The sequence below is a fragment of the Miscanthus floridulus genome, chromosome 4, assembly GCF_019320115.1.
Source record: "Miscanthus floridulus cultivar M001 chromosome 4, ASM1932011v1, whole genome shotgun sequence".
Classification (NCBI taxonomy): Eukaryota; Viridiplantae; Streptophyta; class Magnoliopsida; order Poales; family Poaceae; genus Miscanthus; species Miscanthus floridulus.
In genome coordinates this window covers 76,828,876-76,845,043 of record NC_089583.1, presented here as the reverse complement: position 1 = coordinate 76,845,043, position 16,168 = coordinate 76,828,876, and the positions used below count along the sequence as shown (strand labels likewise).

The 16,168-nt window shown below is 46.0% G+C and overlaps 1 pseudogene; it reads right to left on the bottom strand.

The window, feature by feature from the left end:
* Positions 1–2,485: 2,485 nt before the first annotated feature.
* On the bottom strand, positions 2,486–15,310 carry LOC136551768 (uncharacterized; annotated as a pseudogene).
* Between the last annotated feature and the right edge of the window lie 858 nt (positions 15,311–16,168).

Sequence of the window (16,168 nt, the reverse complement as noted above, 5' to 3'; positions counted from 1 at the left end):
AATCACTGGAAACAAACATGTTTCTCTCAACACTCGTGCAACTAGCAGGAACATGTCTGGATTTGGCTATAGTGTTTAGTCCACAATCATTTTGAAAAGGTTTTAAAAGGCTACGCGATCCCAATTTGTCTTGTTGCCAAATTTACAGCCAAAGCTGGGTAGTACAATACAAGGGGGATGAGGAGCCAAAACTTTGTTTGGACATGACAAGGAAGTCTCTGGATGACAAGGGTGAGCTAGGAACCTGTGTGTGTATGATCATCATGATGGATGAATCGGCCATCATTTTGTGGCAAGCTGATGATGGGAGCACCATCGAAAGGGGTTTAGGGAGATAGCGAAGCAACTTGGATTTGTTGGAAGAGTTGGTGGGACTTGGCAGCGAGCCCAGGTCGCTGACGCAGTGACGTAGCACTGTAGCAGCATGCCAGTTATCATATGGATCCAAACAGCAGCTCGATCATGTGATTGTTTGTCTGGACGCAAAGGAAAGGAAAAAAAACGCAAGAGCAAAAAGATTTATCAGAAACCTTTTTGCCATTTGCAATGTGGAGCAGATTGCATATACTCATCTTGTCCTTGGTTCAGAATGGACTTGACAATGCTGCTACCAAACTAACCCTCCCTTTTCTTTGTCGTCATGGCTATACGTGTCAAGATGAAGATGGAAAACGGGGGTGATCAGAGCCATCGCCATGACTGCCTTTTCCCCGTTCGGTCGGTTTGGGGAGATAAAAACTGAATAACTGATCGCAAAAGGAACGGGATGGAAGCTGACATGAAGGCCTACTACAACCCTACTGAAACGAATCACCACCCCTGGGTAGCAAGGCCTTATTTAGATTGTAAGTTTTTTCACTCTCTCTCCATCACATTAAATCTTTGGACATATGCATGAAGTATTAAATATAGATAAAAAATAACGAATTACACAGTTTGATTGTAAATTACGAGACGAATCTTTTGAGCCTAGTTAGGCCATGATTAGACAATAATTGTCAAATACAAACGAAAGTGCTACAGTGCCAAATACTGATTTCCTAACTTCAATCTAAACAGGGCCCAAGAAACTACCGAATCTTCGTCGAGGCTGTGTGGAGCACAAGAGTTTCATATCACAAACGGATCTTTGCCCCGTTCATTTGGCTGATAAGACATGGCTGAAAGTACCGTTGACTGATTTGTTGTGAGAGAAAAATATTATTCGTTTGTTGAAAAAGTACGATTTATAAGCCAAGCGAATAGGACGCTTATCTTACCTACTGCCATGTGTAATGTGTTCAAATAAAAGCGGTCGCTGTCACCGACGGAGTTTTATAGTTTTGGGTTCAGTCTTCTCAGGATGCGTTTCATAACGGCTTTCGCAGTGTTCTTTTCCGCATTTCAGCACCTGTGGCCCTGCCGAGAAACACTGCAACGATGATAGTTGAATGCCGATCCTCCACCAGCTTGATTCTTCTCCAAACAAACGCTCACAGACTGCAGCAGCGCTGCGTGCGTGCCATCTGGACGACGCAATCTTAAACAAGGTCATATTCGTTTATCTTATAACCCGTACTTTTTAACTTATTTTTTCAGTCGAAACAGTATTTTAATTTTTTTTTTCAGCGAAGCGAAAGACCCCTGAAGTACCATCATTCACCACGCGTGTACGAGATACGGGCCTGTATCTGTATCCTACCAATCCCTTCAGGCAAATCAAGGGCCCTATCGCGCCGCATTTAATGGACCGGCGACGACGCAGCGGTGTCCCGCCCGCTCCATGGCCGTGGATCTTCTAGAACAACCCCCCGGCTCCTGCTGGCCGGCAACGGCGAGGGGAATAAAGTCCACCTCCGAACTGGGACACTTCACTTGCCACTTGGACTTCGCCCTCCCTCCCTTAAATGCGATTCCCTCTCGCCCGTGCCAAGCTCAACGCCGGGGCACGTGGGCCTGGGATGCCGACGGGCGACGGCGATTGCCGCGGTAGCTTCAGCGGCCTGGCCAGACCAGACCAGACCGTGCCACCACCGTCAGCCAGGCGAATGAGCCCAACGGGGATGCACGGCCAGGTTCCGTGCCCGGGGCCGCCGCTGGCCTGGGAGGCTTCAGTAAATGCGGCATTGATAGCCGCGGCACGGCCAGCCACTGGAATCATACGCCAATTATTGATCAGAATCTGTATATTGCCCCGCAGTGTACTCTGTCCTGTGCCTGCTTCTAGCGGCACAGCACAGGAGGGGAGCACTTCACAACTCACAGCACAGCAACAGGACCTCACCTAGCTGATCCCAAATGTATTGGAGGGAGGGGAGAAACGTTTTACCTCAGGAGACCACTGACCAGCGTCGTCCAGGCGTTGTACTTCGGCCATTCAATTGCAAAGAACCAGAGGCAGAGAAGTGTAGGACGAACTGCTGCGACCATGTGCAATGAACGGACGCCACCGGACCAAAGGGTTAGGCTCTAATGCAGATCAGGCACGAACCACGACGTGCCTGATCGAAATCTGCAATCACTGATATCATGGCGGCATGCTTTGCGCACACATCGTGGTACCAGGGAAGTGATGCTGCTTTATTGTTGCTAAAACCTCCAGTACACGGTAGCAGGTTAACGAATTTACTCACAAAGTGTGGGACTTGTCAATTCTGCGCACACATTCATCTTCTTGTTGCGAATGATTCCTGAAGGAAGCTGTAGAGTTCCTCCGCGACTGCCAAGGGGTACTCTTCGTGCGGTAGAAGAGCGCCTTCAACCTCCACGAACTTTGTCACGCCTTTACAGCCCTTGAGAGCCTCCATCTCAGCCTTGGACCTCTTGGGAGCACTGAGCGTTGACACCACCAGAACTGGCACATCTCCGTCTAACTTGGCAAACAGCTGCAGAAATTCCTCCCTTGATTGGACAGGGTCGAGGAGGCCTGTCAGGAAGGCCGCAGGGACGAACCGTGCGCCTTTTCTTTTGGTTAACTCGTATCGGCTCTCGGATGATATCAGGCGTCACGTTGTCAGGGTTGGCATAGACGTGGGACTTGTACTGAGATTGGATCGACTTTTCATTGCTCACCAGAACATTGTACATCATCCAGCCCAGGGCTCGAGGCCCTGAGGGTTCCTCGTAGAAGCCCATATCTATCAATAAGAGTAGAGAAAAATAGTTTCAGTAGAATCAATTGGAATCCTAAGCATTGATAGACCAATATATCTGTAGCCTGGTGGGAACGATAAGATCTCATTTTTTTAATCGTTATTGTTTGTATCATTTAACACATGATTCAGAATACTGCTTAAACCACAGTAGTAAATGATTGATATAGCTTGATACTATGCACATGAAAATGAAAGAAATATAACTGCTGGACAGCAGAACTGGTGAATGGTGATCTCCCTAATCAGATCAAGGCCCCCTTTAGAATGAAGGATTCTTTTTTCTGTTTACTGTGTTTTTACTGTGAAAACGAATTGATTCCTATAAAATTCCTGCATTCCAAAGGGGGCCTCAAACCATGCTATTGCCACTTTCTCTACAAAAGAATACAGATAAATTTATTACAATGAAAACTGCACTTTGTTGCATGGCAATCTGTATATGTATGAGAACCATTTGCATGCAGAGCAGCACTGCACTACTAAACACAGGAAACAAATGCATTGTTCATCGAATGTGATAACCCAATCAGAACATGCAATACAATTATCAAAAACATGAACATTGCACAACAAATGGCAATATGAGGTATGCAAAGCAAAGTTCACAAATGCAGTGTGTTCCTATCAAGATGGCTTCCAGCCTTCCAGGGGTCATATTACTGTCTTCATGACTTCACAACCTACAAGGTTCTGTATGCCCTTCATGCCTATCAGGATGCTACACCGGATGTATCTGTGGCACACTATTGCATGCCATAGACGTCTGTAAGAATGTATGCACTGGTGACAGTCATGCATCAAGCAAAAAGAATGTTCTGAAGGGAAAGAGTCGAGAACATATGCTGCAGGCATGCATGAGACATGTAACTGAAGCATGCACTTTATAGTAAAGTAGGTGCAAAAAAATCCAAAATGTTGTTGAAAAAACTAGCAGCAATCAACATTATTTCAGTTCTCTTAACAGGACAAGTACTTCCACCCAAATGTTAAGAATATAAGAAAGGCCACAGGTGTATCTAAATGTGATTCCCTGGCAAATATTATGTGATAAAGGTAGTTCATACACACATAGTAACGCATGATCCAGAATAATGCTTCAACCCTAGCAAACCACTATCACAAGTTTTGTTAGCTAGTTATACATATATATAATAAATGAATGGTAATAGTGCACTTGAAATGAATGAAAAATAGCACTGGAAAGTAAAACTGATATCGATCAAATTAAGCCATGGTATCAATTTGGAAAATGGTGTGCCTGGAACATGCTAATGCCACTGTCTAAACAACAACATAGATAATTTCATAAATGAAAACAAAGGTCAAATCTTCCTAATAGCCACTGCACCAATGTGCACTCATTAATACGAACAAACATTCTCAATCGGCCCCCAGCCATCAGGACTCCTTAATGGTGTGACAGGTGGTATATGTACAAATGTATCTGTACACAACAGCAATGCACTACTAAACAAGGGAAACAAATGCACCGTTCTTTGAATACATTGTACACATAAAAGCACTGCATTACAAAACAATGGAAACAAGCAGCACAACTGTGGTAACTGTAATAAGAAGGGGTTGGCCGGCACACAGAGGGGCAACAGAGGGCCAGCGTTAAGCCCGAACTGCTCTGCGCTTGGTAGAATAGAGGTGGAGGAAATAGATTAAACTTGCTTGCCTGTTTCAGATTACATCAAGACCTTTATATAGACGCCTTTACCCCATGCTCAGGATAACAACCAAGCTCTAACCAACTCAATCTAAACAAACTTAATTTCTAAATGAACTCAATAGCTAAATGAGCTTATCTCCTAACAAACCAAATCTTCTTGAACTAACTCTGAATGTTTATCCAACTAACCCTGCTGAACTACTTCTGAATCTTGTGCCAGCGCTGATACTTGCTGCCATAGGTATTTGGACTGGAGCAGGGATTAGACCGGTGAAGCCCTCGGTTCACGGTTTGATTGTTGGTCTAACCAGTTGGACCGACAGTCTGAAACGGTTCAGCTAAACAAAGATTTCATACTAGACACAAGTACATTTCATGGTGACTACACAAAAAAAAGGGCATTCCATGGTGCGGTGCTAGGGAATGAGCTCCCCAACCTATAAGTCTCATGTTCAAACCCCATACTAGCCCTATTTTTTCTCTATTTCCCTCCCTCCCTAAAAACCAGGGGTTCAACTGCTTTTTCCCAGTTCAACTCAACACCCGGTCTTTTAAGTGGACCGAACTGGCCAGGGTCCTGGTTCCAGTTTTTCGTGGTGGGACCGCCGGTCCGGTCCGGTCCAAATAATTATGCTGGCAGCCCCGACATAACAGTAACATCACAGGACAAGAAGCAATATGCCACATGCAAATAATTTAAATGGGTAGATAGAAAGTTAGGATCATTATAATGATTTTAAAATGGAAATGGGAGCATCTCTCATCTGTTCCTACTGCATGACTGCCACAGCAAATCTGGTACACTTTTGTGTAGCAGCATACTTATGTGCAGTCATGAGAGTCTGACACAACGAACCAAAGCAGATGCCAAATGTGGTAAGGACAGGATTCGAGAATATGTTCTAGAGGTACAAAGTATTGACAACAGAGCATGTACCACAGTCACAAGTTAAAGAATCAAGATGATCTTTGTAGGCATTTTCTGACATATGAAATATCAGGTCATATAATCAGTTTGCTACCTTGTTTCCATATCAGAACCTCGGCCAAATACGATGGGAAGGGGTCCAGCCCAAGTAGGTGCAACAGCAGCAACAGCAGATGGTCTTATAAGGCCCTTACCAGCTGCACGAATTGCTATTGTTGCTGCATGACCACCTCCAAGTCCAACAATGACCAGTTCATCATCTGTTCATGGGATAGACTGGTACAGTCCATCACTAATCGAATGATGAAGTTAAAGGGAAAGGATAAGTATAAAATTATTAACTCAACGGGAACCTGATTCAAACTTGCTTAGAGGTATTGAAAAATCAATAAAACTGTATTGACAAGAACAATCTGTGTAGCGATCGACAACCAAGTCAAATTTGTTGCGTGACTTTTGGCATATGATCCACCATAAATATATCATATAAGATCACTTTCTAGTTTGAAATGTTGTTCTGATGAACATGTATCCTCTAATTTAAGCTGCAGTGTTGCTGTACTTATTTACACAAGTTTATTGGTATTAAGGATCCCCATCAGATGTCAGTTTTCAATTGCCAATAAGTTTTAACATAAAAGAAGACTTTTCTCGAAAATATGCCTTGTGTATTATTTTTAGTTGACTACATATGGAATTATGGATCCTTGACCAGAGGTAACCTTGTTCACAAACATAGTATTTCTGGTTGAACCATTGAACTGCCTGAACTTGGAACCACACATCCTTTTTTGGGGGTGGGTGGGGTAGCAATAACAGTGTTAACCAAGTATCCTCACAAGAATGAAGTGTGTTGGTCAGGTAAAAAAAGTCCACTGGAAAAAACTATAATCAGGTTTACCTGCATTTGCCACTGGACTGTTTGGTGAATTTATTAGTTCAACCAGAAAGCTCTCCATCACATCAGCATTGTAGTTCAGTGATGGCCTATCTGAATAACCAAGACCAGGCCAATCGACAATAGTAGCACGGTAGCCAAGTTCTCCTTTTTGCCCAACAATATCTTTGGCAACCACCCTCCACTCCTCCACTGTGCTAACATCAGAGATCGTAGGGATCATGATAATGTTCTTCACATTCTCAGCAACCTCCTGCTCATGTTCCTCATAGTGTATGTTTACCGGCTTATTCTCGAATTTCCACTCCCACTTCCCAGTCTGGAAACACATTCACAATGTTAAAGCACAACTAACAGCAGACAGAGACAGGACAAAATTGGTAATATAACCTTTTGTCAAGACATATCATTCTTAAGTCTAATGTAGGATATCTGCCACTAGAGTAATTGTATTCACATTAACATTAACAGTTTAACAAACCGATACACAATGGAGTCAGTTGAAACAATGCCACAAGTCAAAGGGGAAAAACAAAAAATGCTTTGTGTGGTTTTGCTAGAAGCTAATGATGCCATTCAAGTGCGTGTTATACCACAGATATAATGTTAACCTAAGAGGTTCAGACTCCACTACATTCAGCTAAGCAGTCAATCATACTTTAACTCACACTAGGCTTTCTGCCAAATATCTTAACCAAAGTAACACAGTATAGACTAATAGAAATGGAGACAAGAAACTTGAAAGTTTTTAAGTTCTTAGTCTAAATGATGTAAAACTTGGGGCCAGTTTACTTTTTTTTCTCGAACACGCAGGAGAGCTGCATATCATTATATTAAGAAGAAAAAAAGGGGTAGGAACCCCTTACAACACCATACACACCCCAACACACTTCACAAGGCACAATCTGTCTCTCTCTAAACAAAGACCTGACCCTCGACCACTAGTAGTAGAACTCACCCATCAGAGGCTGGCTCTAGAGCAAGGAGATGGGAAACTCCTCGAGCTCCGGCCAGACTCCAGAGGTGAAGTTCGTCCTTAACTATAGCTAGAACTCCATTAAGACTGGGTTGAATCCCATCAAACACACATCTGTTACGGTGGTTCCAAATAGACCAAGCTCCTAGAATGATGAGAGAATTTAGCCCCTTTCTTGCCTGGCCATAGATTCCACTGTTCGTGCCTGCCCACCAGCCATCAAAGGAGATGTCTTCGGGCTGGGGAGAAAGGCCCTACAGGCCGACCCACTGAAGAATATTGAACCACACTTGGCGGGAGAATACACATGAGGGAGAATACACATGATACTAGCAGGTGGTTAATTGTTTCTTCAGCCTGATCACACAATGGGCAACGTTCAGGGTGAGGCAGCCCCCTTTTAGCAAGGCGGTCTGCTGTCCAGCACCTATTATGTGCAACCAGCCACATGAAAAACTTGCATTGCCCAGTGCCCAACTCTTCCAAATTCTTTCCCATGGCCTGAATTATACAGCACCATTGAAGAACCTGAGGCAGAAAATTTCCAAACATGAGAGTCATCAACATCAGGTTGCAACACCACCTCTGAAAGGAGATCCCACATCCTAAAATATTCTGCCAAAACTGCCACTGTAATAGCCCCTCTGATATCTCGAACCCATCTCAGTTCTGTCATTGCTTCAAAAATTGTTCTCTTCCTTGCTCTGTTAGGCACTGAACCATAGAGATTAGGCACAAGTTGAGCTAAGCTCTGACCATGCAACCATCGGACAGTCCAGAACAGAGTGTTCCTGCCATTGCCAACTTCTAAAATTATGGCCACCGCAAAGAAAGCCTTTACTGAGGGGTGGACTTGAATCTGGAAGGCCGCCCATGGCCGATCAGGTTCAGTTTTTTGCAGCCACAACCATCATATCTGGAGAGCCCATCCTAGCTGCTGCAAACTAGAAATCCCAAGTCCTCCAAGTTCAGGTGGCCGAGTAACCTTAGGCCAAGCCACCAGGCAATGGCTACCCCTCGCATCTTTTCTTCCTCTCCAAAGAAAAGCTCTCCTAATTTTATCAATGGCTTTGAGAAGCCCAAGGGGGAAGATCCATTGCCATAGCCAAATATACCAGCATGGATGTCAATACAAACTGAACCAATACTTTCCTTCCTGCTCTAGTAAGTAGGTCTGCTTTCCAAGCAGGGAGCTGGTCTGCAATCCGATCAATTATTGGCTGGAGCTGCTGCTTTTTTGGTTTGCGCAAAGCCGAGGGAACTCCTAGATATTTGCAGGGAAAATCAGATAACTGGCAGGGGAGATGTTCTTGTATAGTGGTGTTGTCCTCTGCGGGGCACTGTATGGGGTAGACATTACTCTTCTGTACATTTGTTCTCAACCCGGAGGCGTCTCCAAAAAGTTGCAGGAGATCCAAAGTGGTACCAATGTCACTAGCTGAAGGCCGTAAGAAAATTACCACATCATCAGCATAGAGGGAAATGTGGTGTTGCAAGGCCCGTCTGCGAGCGGGTTGCAACAAGCCTTCATCAGATGCTTTCTTGCACATAAAACATAGGACATCCATGACCAATATGAAGAGCATTGGGGACAACGGGTCACCCTGGCGAAGTCCCCGTCGATGTAATCTTGTTTCTCCAGGGCTACCATTAAGCAGCACCTGTGTGGAGGCAGAGGCTAGCAACCCACTGATGATATCACACCAAATAGGTCCACAGCCCAGGTGTCTCATGACCTCCAATAAGAAAGGCCAAGACACAGAATCAAAGACCTTTGTGATATCCAATTTAAGTAAAATCCGGGCTTGTTTTTGCTGGTGAAGGTATCGGGCAGTCTGTTGCACAAGCATAAAGTTATCTTGTACGAAGCGACCTTTAATGAATGCACTCTGATTGGGTGACACCATTTGGTCCAGCCGGCCCGAAAGCGTGTTGGCCAAAAGTTTTGTAATTAGTTTTGCAAATGAGTGTACCAAGCTGTCAGCCCTTGGCAGCGGCGGGTCACCGCAACGTGAGCACGACAACGGATTCGACCGGAGAACCCTGACGCCGGCGAGGTTGCCCCTCCGCCTTGGCGTGCTATTTGGTATTTGATAATTCGTCCCCGTCTTACAGAGTCACGGGCACTTAAGTGCCATACAGTTTCTGGCCTGTGGGCCCACAATGTCATACAAGAATGAAAAACGTAAATGGCTAAATGCGTTTGCTTCTGCAGATGATGGCTTCCGGCAGCTCACTCTGTGGCAGCCGGTGCACCTGGGCTGACACCTCCCCCGCCTTGACTTGTCGCTTGCCCCCAAGCTGGCGCTGTAGGGAACCGATGCTTGACCACGTAGTAGTCTTCCCAGGTGGTCATCGAGTCTGGCAGGCCGACCCACTGGAGCTTCACTTGAGGAATTGCTGCATTGCCCTTCTTCACCATGCGATGCTCCACAATCGCCCTTGGTACGGTATCTGCAGCTTCAAGATCTATCAAAACTGGCAGTGTATCATATACAGGTGTGTAATCTTGTGTGTATGGTTTCAACTGTGATATATGGAAGACTAGGTGTATCTGAGCGTCTAGTGGGAGTTCCAGCTTGTATGCTACTTGACCAATTCTCTGGATGACAGTAAATGGTCCATAGTATTTGTATGATAGTTTGGGATATGGCCTGTTTGCCACAGTTGATTGTGTATATGGTTGCAGCTTCAATAATACTTTGTCACCGACTGCAAACTGATGATCTGTTCTGTGTTTGTCCGCCTGTATTTTGAACTTGTTCTGTGCTCTTGCTAGATGTTGTCTGAGAGCTTGAATGTGATGTTCCCTGTTCTCAATTTGCTCAGTCACTGAAACTGAGGTTGTCTGAGTTGTAGTAGGGAACAGACCCAGGTCAGGGTCATGGCCATATAGGGCTTTGAAAGGAGTGCATCCCAAAGAAGAATGGGGAGATGTGTTATACCAAAGTTCAGCAAGTGATAACCATGATTTCCAGGTTTGAGGGGAGTCATGAACAGCGCATCTGAGATACATTTCTAAACACTGGTTCACCCTTTCTGACTGCCCATCTGCTTGTGGATGGTAAGCAGTGCTGAATTTGAGGTTTACCTTGTATGCCTTGAAGAATTCTTTCGAAAATTGACTGACAAATATGGTATCTCTATCTGTCACTATGGATTTAGGTATGCCATGCAATTTGACCACATTTTCCATGAATGTTTTAGCTATGGTGGCAGTTGTGTATGGATGTTTGATAGCTATAAAGTGGGCATATTTAGTCAATCTGTCGACTACCACTAGGATGACACTGTATTCTTCAGACTTTGGTAATCCTTCTATGAAATCCATAGTGATATCTTGCCATATACCTGTAGGAATAGGGAGGGGTTGCAGGAGGCCCATGGGATGCTGAAGTGAGTGCTTGGCTTGCTGGCAAGTGTTGCATTGCTTGATGAAATTATCAACATCATTTTTCATTCCTTTCCAAGCAAAGTGCCTTTTGAGTCTGTGATAGGTTGCTGCTACCCCTGAGTGGCCTCCTAATGCACTGGAGTGGCAGACTGCAATGAGTTTAGTTTGAAGTGCTGAATTACTGCCAATCCAGACTTTGCCTTGAAACCAAATGATGCCCTTGTCTAAAGTGTATCCCTGGTGGTCAGGACTGGTTATGGCTAGAGTTCTGAGCATCTCCTGTGCTTGAGAGTCAGTAACATATGAGTTTTTGACTTCCTGGACCCAGGCAGGCTGAACTGTGGATACTGCTCGTAGTGCCATCAAATGACCTACCCTTGACAGGGCATCAGCTGCCATGTTCTCTTTGCCCTTCTTGTACTTGATTGTGAAATTGAGGCCCATCATCCTAGTCATAGCCTTTCTCTGCATGTCAGAGTGAAGGTTTTGTTGACTCAAGTAAGCTAAGGATCTATGATCAGTTTGTATGCAGAATTCACCCCTTTCTAGGTAATGTCTCCACTTGTCTACTGCCATGATCAATGCTAGAAATTCTTTTTCATAAATGGACAGTCCTTTGTGTTTTTCTCCAAGTGCTTTACTCAAATAAACAACAGGTTGCCCTTTTTGCATCAGTACTGCACCAATACCATCAGCACAAGCATCAGTTTCTACTGTAAAGGTCTCATTGAAATTTGGCAGAGCCAATACTGGTGTGTGAGTCATTGCTGTTTTCAGTGCCTCAAATGCTGCCTGAGCATGCTGGTTCCAAACAAATGTCTTGAGTCTGAGTATTTGTGTAAGAGGTTTGGACAGTCTGCCATAATCTTTGACAAATTTTCTGTAATATCCTGTGAGGCCTAAGAATGCCCTGAGTTCAGTCATTGTCTGTGGGACAGGCCATTTGAGCATATCAGTGATCTTGCTGGGATTAGTTAAGACTCCTTGGGCTCCTATAATATGCCCTAAATATTCTAGACTATCCTTGGCAAAAGTGCATTTGGATTCCTTGAGATACAACTGGTGCTTTCTCAGAGTTGCAAAGACTTGCTCAAGATGGTCCACATGAGCTTCCATGGAGGGACTGAAGATGAGGATGTCATCTAGGAAAACTAGAACAAATTTTCTCAAGAATGGTTTAAGGATTTCATTCATGATGCACTGAAATGTTGCTGGTGTATTTGTTAATCCAAAAGGCATAACTTTGAATTCAGGAGCTGGCGCAACCAGCAGGCTTCGGTGACTCCATTCGTGACTGCTCGATATTCCGCCTCTGCACTGGACCGAGACACTGTCGGCTGACGCCCGGCGATCGGGCGCCTGGCTGCGGCGGCGCGGTCTCGGGAGGAGACGCGCGATTAGCGGAAGCGGAAAACATCGTAACCTTCCCGTGATACTCTGATACAATGAAAGAGAGTGATTAGGGGAATTCTCAATAGTATTGTGATTGTTCAGCGTACATATATATAGATATTGTGGACAGGCCCACTTGCCATATTACAATCCAACAGAACCAACGAAGCTTCAGGGATCTCAAAGCGTTGAGCGACCGCGGTCACGATGGAAGCCTCCAGGCCATCAAGATGATCAGTGACCACCGTAACGACCAAAGCCTGGTTGAGCTCCTCCTCCCTTTGGGTGATGCTGACCGAACGATCGATGATCTGCCGAGGCTTCTGCGAGCGGAGCTCGATAGCCACGGGACGATAGTCGTCGCTCGAGGCCAGCGGGGACGCATCATCGCCATCCTCCCTGGAGTGGGAGGCGGAAGGATTTTGACCAGCGCCATTGCCTGCCGAACGGCGACTGCGCACCCGACGCCGTCTTCCACGGCCCCGCCCCTCGACTGCCTCACCGGAAGGAGCAGCCATGTTCGTTGGGGGAGCCGTCCCGGTCACAGGTGCCGTAGAGACCGGACGCCAGACCATCCTCGATCTTGGCGGAGGATCCGCGTAGGGGCGACGGAGCGGGCAGACGTACGAGCGGTGTCTAGAGTTGTGGCACAGGAAACGGCGGGGGCTCGATCAGCAGCTTGCAGCCCGATGCGCTATGGAGAAGCAGTTGAAGCACCTCCCTCGGAGGTCCGATGGGACCGATCGTCGGGGAGGACGGTCGAGGCACCGCCGCTTCTGCCTGGTGCGCCGTCCCTCTACCACGACGAAACCATCAACGTTAGGATCGCGTGCTGGCGGCGGGGCCCCGCGTCTCTTCGATAGCAGGACAATCCGCGGTAAAGCCTGGGGAGCAGCCTACGAGGCCGCGGTCGAGGCCACTGGTGAGCAGCACCACCAGGCGTCGTCGAGACCGTAGCCGAGGCCGCACCCGCGAGGAGAACTTCTTTGAAGGATAGGGATGAGCCGCCGCTAGAGCCACCTGAGGAAGGGGTGTTGTCGCGCCCAGCAGTCGCACTAGGAGACGGGGTGAGAGGAATTTCTCCCGGCGCCGGGAAGGTGGCCGCCGGGCCTGGAGTAGGCGCCGGCGTGGGGCTAGTGGTGGTGGCCGTCGGGCCTGGAGCAGACGCCGGCGTGGGGCTGGTGGGAGGGGAAGTGCCTGGAGAGGGACGGGGAGGGGAGAGGACGCAAGCCATCTTGTCACATATAACCACACTCTTAGTAGATCATTAAGTTACAACTTGGGGCCAGTTTACTAGGGTTCCTGCCTTAGCAGCCAGAAACGTGGAACATGGCCACGTTCCTCATTTCAGGGGTGTCATTCCGAAGAACATTCACGTTCCCATTCTAGGAACATTTATGTTCCCATAGTATAAGAACATTAACTTGGGGCCAGTTTACTAAGGCTCCTGCCTTAGCAGTTGGAAACGTGGAACATGGCCATGTTCCTCGTTTCGGGGCGTCATTCCGAGAACATTCACGTTCCTGTTCTAGGAAAATTTACGTTCCCATAGTATAAAAACATTATAAAGTATTGGTCGACGTTCCCGTTCTCTTCCGGGAACATGGCTGCTAAGGCTTCTCCTACTTCTGATTAGATGTAGGAAGTGATTCTCAGGTAGAAACGATTCTCTATGGTTCTCTAGGATAAACTTTTTGTAGGAAGTGAATCAGGACAAGATGTTTGGTTCGGCATGTAAGCCTCGCCTTGCCCCACCAGAAACGGGATATAGAAACATGTTTGATTACATTGCCGTGTTGCCTTGATACTTGTACGAGCTAGTTTTTCTTGCTGGAGTGAGAGAGCTGAATTGGCTTGCCACAACGGGTAAGGTTAGTCTCGACTGGCAGCGAGGCCAGGCAAGCAAACCTTGCTGCACATCCAAACGTGCCCCTAGTTTTCACAGCTCACAACCTAGAATCATACCCTAGAATAACTTCTTTGTAAAACATCATTTGGCTGAGCACCCCTGGCCCTAAGTGCTCAGTTCTTCTAAGGAATCAAAGAGGTACCTGATTAACAATCATTTGTTCTCACTATTAAGTTTTCGAACCCAATAAACTGATGGGGACGGTGAGCAGTTCACTTTATATTTCAACACTCACCCTTTTTCCAATGATTTCCCAAAATGTAAAGAAGAGAAGATATATTACAATCATAAACCCCGACTAAGGTTATCCATGTATGACGCATGCTGCCAGCTGGTAGTGTTTTAAACTTAAAAACCAACATTAAAGCGTATACTATATTCCCTACAAGATAACAGCGAAAGAGCTATTGCATTTTCATTTCGTGGACATGTCAATTTCTTCAGGTTCTGCACCAGCCGCCCCCACATTTCAGCGAATGGAATTAGTATATAGACTCGAAGATAACGGAAATAGCCATTATGTTACTACATTAATTAACAATAAAAAGTTGGGAATCGCAACCCCATGTGCCCTGCAATATGGGATCTCAAAGCACATCGAAGCAGTTCGTGTACCAACCAACGCGCAACGAATTCGGGCTTATTCAGCTACCTGTTCAACCGCCCAATACAACGATCTCAGTAAGGCATGCACTTTGATCAACCAGGCAGGCAACTAGATGATCACACCTTGGAGGGGGGCGGCGGGGCGGTCTTGGCCGTGGAGGATGGAGGGGAGGCGACGGCGCGGACGGCGAGGCTCCTCGCTCGCCGTTGAGGAAGCACGCGGCAGGGGACCGCGACGGCCGGGAAGAGGAAGGCGGCGGCAGACGCAGGCATTGCGATGGGAGGGGCCCCTGGCGAACGCGGAGGCAGGCGCGGGGTGGGAGTGGAGAGGAAGCGGCGACGTGTGCAGCCGTGGACTCGGGAACTCTGACTGGCCCGAAGCCGAGGAACGGGAAGTGCCCTCCACGTTTCGAACATCGTTCCAGTTCGTGGAGACGATGAAACATCGTTCCAATTCGTGGAGATGATGAAACATCGTCCGATGGCACGTGATCTACACTACGCACTTACGAAAATCTGAGACCCAAAATTCAATCGATGGAAGGAAAAAAAAAGACCTGACGACAAAGTTCAGCCATCTATTTTATATCTTTATTATTTTAAAACTTTCTCATTTTTACGGTTAACGAAAACTTATACTAATTAATTCATTCATTATATCAATCAATTTAATTAGGATCATGTTAATTGTCCTTGGAACATGTTCCCATTACACTGGTATGTGTTCCATTAATCGGAAGAACGAGATCAAAGCTATATAGTCTCTTCGTCTCAAGGGCTTAAGAAATAACGTATCACGTACCGCGGCTCCTATGAACTGACCTCCCCTATGTACATCGTTTGCATCTGTCTCCCTCAAAACCTCAATATTGTCCTACTATAATGTTTTTCTTCTGTTTAAAATTTTATTCTGCTCATTTATTTTTTTTAACATTAAGAAATGTTTAGGTCCCTTATGCAGCGCTTTTCTCACTCCACTCCATGTGAGAAGTCAAAGAGCCATACCTAGCGTTCACTCCTATCGCCTCCACGTGTGAATTGATGTGAATTAATTCTCTCTAGACTCTTTCCTTCTATACTTTTTCAGCTTCGCTTCATATTGTTCAGCCAAACAGGTGTAGCTTCAGAAACTTTGCTCCAGGAAATAAGCTGGAGTTCAACTAGAAACTCCAAATCTTTTAAGAAATTGCTCCATGGTAGAGTTTGTGGAGTAATCTCAAAGAGACCATTAATGTGAGGTGAGAGTGGAAAAAACG